This window comes from Garra rufa, unplaced genomic scaffold, assembly GCF_049309525.1.
Source record: "Garra rufa unplaced genomic scaffold, GarRuf1.0 hap1_unplaced_044, whole genome shotgun sequence".
NCBI classification, from domain to species: domain Eukaryota; kingdom Metazoa; phylum Chordata; class Actinopteri; order Cypriniformes; family Cyprinidae; genus Garra; species Garra rufa.
In genome coordinates this window covers 93665-98356 of record NW_027394319.1, presented here as the reverse complement: position 1 = coordinate 98356, position 4692 = coordinate 93665, and the positions used below count along the sequence as shown (strand labels likewise).

General features: G+C 40.8%; 1 long non-coding RNA gene across 1 annotated transcript; it reads right to left on the bottom strand.

Annotated features, from left to right (window-relative positions):
• Nucleotides 1-738: 738 nt before the first annotated feature.
• On the bottom strand, nt 739-1945 carry LOC141315892 (uncharacterized). Its single transcript, XR_012351167.1, has 2 exons — nt 1110-1945; nt 739-962 (listed from the first exon to the last, which is right to left on the bottom strand). It is a non-coding gene; the product is annotated as an uncharacterized lncRNA (long non-coding RNA).
• Between the last annotated feature and the right edge of the window lie 2747 nt (nt 1946-4692).

Here is a 4692-nt window from a genome sequence, read left to right as displayed (position 1 = left end):
GTGCAACTGGTATGCGACTCCAAAAACCACCTGCTGAACGTGGTCTCCCGGTTCCCAGGAGGAGCACACGACTCCTATATTCTGCAGAACAGCTCCGTGGGTATGCGCCTCGAACAAGGCGCAGCTGGTGACGCATGGCTCATTGGTAGGCTACGCATCTTTTATATTTACCACAAACGTGTCTTTGATCTTGATTCTTTTTATTAGGGGATCGAGGGTATGCCCTAGCCCCATGGTTAATGACGCCACTGACCAACCCTCAGACACCTCAGGAGGTGTCTTACAATCGGATGCACGCATGCACTCGCTCCACCATCGAACGCACCATTGGCATTTTAAAGGGACGCTGGATGTGTTTGGACACAGCAGGTGGCAGATTGCTCTACAAACCGGAGAAGGTAAGAACCGATTTAATTTTATTCTTGTAGAAACTGCTTAGACTAAGAAAGTTTATTCAAACACCTTGCATCTTAATTTATGTTTCTCCCTCACCATTACAGGTCTGTAGGATAATCATGGCCTGCTGTGTCCTGCACAATATCGCCATGAAGCGGGGTGTGCCTCTCCCTCCTGAGCCATCACACCGTGAAGATGTGCGTCCTGACGCATTGATGGGACCAGACTGCAGGCGCGCCATTCTCGTTCGGGAGCTATTAATTGCCCGGCTATAAATAAAGTCCTGTTAATTACAGCTTGAATCCACCAGTCTGATTCACTTAAAAAATTAGGACGGACCAGTTTCTGTACACATCTTTATTTCTTAATATTTTCATTGATTTCTTTTAGTGTGTTGGATATTGCTGTTAGCGTTGAGGCAATTGTATCTAGAGTGTCCGCTAGCCTTTGTTGATTGTTCAACACCGCTTCTGTGATCAGGTGTGGCGAGGCACGGGACCGAGTACGGGTGAAGGTACTGCTGCAGGATGGTGCTGGTTCTGTCATATGTCTCTGCGGGACTTCATCTGTGAACAAATAATCTCAAGCCATTGTAGCAACACTCAGTCCAATACTAAAGACTTATTTTGAACTTACACACACACACACACAGACTCATGCCTTTAGGACACACGTTTAAAATAACTTTCATTCAGAAAATAAGAATAAATTACCTCCCGATTCCTCTGGAGTACTAGCAGCACAGAGAGGGGATGAAAGCGTTGGCTCGGGGCCAAGGTCTGTATCTAGACTCTCAGTCGATGGTACTCCTAAAAAGTGGGGGGAATTAAACAATTAAATTAATGTAAAAAGAAGTGATTTAGCGTTTCCCAATATAGTTTAGCTACCTGAGAGTGCAGTCTCCCCGATGATGGCCCCGATGCGCTGGTCCATCTCAGACAGGTTTTGGGTCTCTGATGTTCCTCCTCCAGTCTGTTGCATTTCCCGTCGACATTTTGCTATATTTTTCTTTGTTTCGAATTTTAGATCAAACCATTTTTTTTTAACTTCCTCTATTGTCCGTCCTTCTCCAGATACTGCGTCTACTGCGTGTGTGACTGCCTCCCATGCTTCCTTTTTGTGTGTGTTAGTGTAACCTGTACTGACACTACTGAATATAACTTTTTTCCTGCGGGTTATTTCCTGCAGCAGTACCTCCACCTCTGAATTACTAAAGTTTCTTTTTCGCTTTGCCTGCTGCGCTCCAATTGACTTACTTTTTGTTTTTGGCATTTTTCTTGTATTTTCCTCTGTTTGACATCTGTGTCAACTCACTGCACTGCAGTCCCTTTTATGGGCATTGATGGGCGGTTACATATGCTAATCCTATGTTAATGAGACTCACCTGGCACGCGCTCTCAACTTACGAGGAAATGGCATTCATCAATTTAAGAACACGGCTGCGAACAATTCTGCGGCTTACGAACACGTTGATGAATGCCACGTAGAGTTTTCTTAGGAATCTTCTTACGAACAGCTTAAGAGAGAATCTGAGAAGATTCTTAAGAAGATATTGGTGAATGAGGCCCATTGTCTTTTTTTTAGAACTTATTTTTTGAGTAACAACTTTGCATACAATACAGTATTATAGTTTAACATGTTAGTCCATCAATTATCAAAAAAAAAGAAAGTTCTATTGGGGAGGGGGTTTTGACTTTCTCAAAAATTTCTTAATTGCAAATAACTAAAAAATTCTGACCTTGGAAGCCTAAATTCAATTTTAATTTGTTCAAATGATTTAAGTGTATCCTTATGAAACATCTGATGCAGACAGTTGAGTCCATATTGAGACCACTTTTTAAAACCTGTATCTGTACGAGCTGGAACAAAATCATTAAGATAACCAATATTGGCTACGGATGAAATTTTCTTTGACATGCCAAATGATGTTTGTATAGTTCTCCAGATTTTTAACGTTACTTTAGTCCATTCTCCCATATTGGCATTTTTTAATGATATGTTGGAAAAAGGAACTACCTTAAGGGGCATTGAACAGAGACTCTTTTCAATGTTGACCCAGCGAGTATGTGTGATATCTCTAATCCATGAGATCAAGGGCCTCAGTTGAGCAGCCCAAAAGTAAAACCTGAAATTTGGAAGCCCCAGCCCCCCATATGAAATCACTGTCTTATAAATGTTACATACATCAAGTAAACTGCATGTGAGATGAAACACAGATGATACAGTAGTCAACATTTGAATTGTGTCAAAAAAAGCTGTCCTAAGACAAGAATGGGTATAGTTTTGGTTTTAGAACTTTGATCAAAGGTTTTAATCCACTTTGAACAGGTAATAGAAATAGTAATATGCTGCGGGACGAGCAAACGACAGACCCAGTAAGTGGTGTCAGGCCTCGGAGAGGCTTTTATTAAACATAAAATAAACAAATGTGTAAAAGTGGAAAAATAAGAGTCCAAAATAAACAGGGGATCTGATATTCTCGTCTTGCTGGGAGTTCCGTAAAGGTCCTTCTCGAACACTGCTGCTCTTTCACGGAACTCCCAGCATGACAAGGATAACAGTTTCCCCTTTAATTTGGACACCCCCCCCCCCCCTTTTGGACATTTTATGTTTAATAAAAACACCACACTTACTGTGTCTATCGTTTACTCCTCCCGCCACAAATAGAAATGGGAAAGAAGAGAGCTGCTGTACTAATGAACAAAAATACTGTACAAAAAAACCAAAACTAATTACATGGAGTCAAGGAACGCAATAACCTCTTGTAAGCGGTCCACTCCAAGGCCGTCTCTTTGTCCTCCCAAGGGATCAATGCGTTGCTGAAGTTCAGTCAAGCAGTCAATGTCCAGAGCATATTCACTTTCGGGGACCTCAACGCTGTCTGGCCAGCTAAAAGCTGGTAGCTGAGGTGAAATGGGCACTTCTGCCTCCAGTTGAGCTAGCTGCTCATCAGCCCCAAACACTCCCTGGATCCCAGTGAGATTTTCAGCCTGCAAGCGAAGACAGCCACGCACAAACATCTGATTTGGTGACATGTACCTTGCTGTTCTCAGGCAGTGATGGTTCCACTGGTTCACAAAGAGAGTCAAATCCCGGTTTATTCGGGGAAGGTAGATGTAATGGAGCGCCCACAGATGCTTTTCATTGTTGCAATCTACTATTCCATCACCTTCCAAAACAGCTGCGCAGGCTCTTTTATTGTACATGACGTCCCGATGACAGGTCCGTTGCATCACGATTAAAAGCAGTATCAATAAAGTAAAAAATATGATGTGCACTGCAGTCAAGCTCCAGTGCACTGTTTAAACAAGTGTTCTCACTGATACTTTTGTGATTTGCGGAGTTTTGACAAGTTTTATAGCCTTGATATTGTTTCTCATTCAAAAGTGGTGACAGAAAAAACTCAGCACCCCCAGTGAAGCAAATGTATATGTAAGGGAATCAAGTTGAACAATTACATGTAGCCTACCCAGCTTTTGAATTGTGTTGGTTAAAATAAAATGCTCTTCAGAACAGGTTAATCATTTGTGAATGTGTCTCCGAAATCAGAAATTGAAAACCAGACACGTTTAACATTTGCATTCAACAAAAATCATTCAACAAGTGTATTTTGTCAGGTAATTATGATATTTAACCAATGTTTGAGATATGTGAAACACTTTTTTTTACTGAAATGTGTATCAGTAATAATCTCAGTAATAATGTGTTATTTTTAAAAAAGACTAAAATTTTTGACTAAACCTAGACTAAAATATATTGAGTTCTTTTTTGACTAAAACTAGACTAAAATTAAAAGACTTTTAGTCGACTAAAACTTGACTTACAAAAAAAAAGATATGTGAATGACTAAATATGACTAAAACTAACAAGGAAATTTGGCACAAGACTAAGACTAAGACTAAATAAAAAAATAGGTGACGAAATGAACACTACGCTGATTATGGGTGCTCCTTCCCCTTAAAGCATTCTCCTGGCAGATCCTCGAAAAACCTCCATAAATAGGCAAACCCCATTGTTCTCTCCACTTTGGTCGCAGCGGACTCTTAACGGGACACCATACTGGTCGACATCTTTAACAATCTTCTTCATGACAGTGCTGCTTCTATTGTTGTCTGAAGCTTCCAAAAATGTGAACAATCTTCTGAATCTGCCGTCAATGGCCCCGTGAATAACAATTCTCCATCTGAAAACGAAATGAATAAGTTAGCACCAGTGCTATGTACAAAAAAGTTAACTTACAGCCCTTTATGTATGTGTGTATATATATATGCTGTCAGCTAAAAGCTGGTAGCTGGG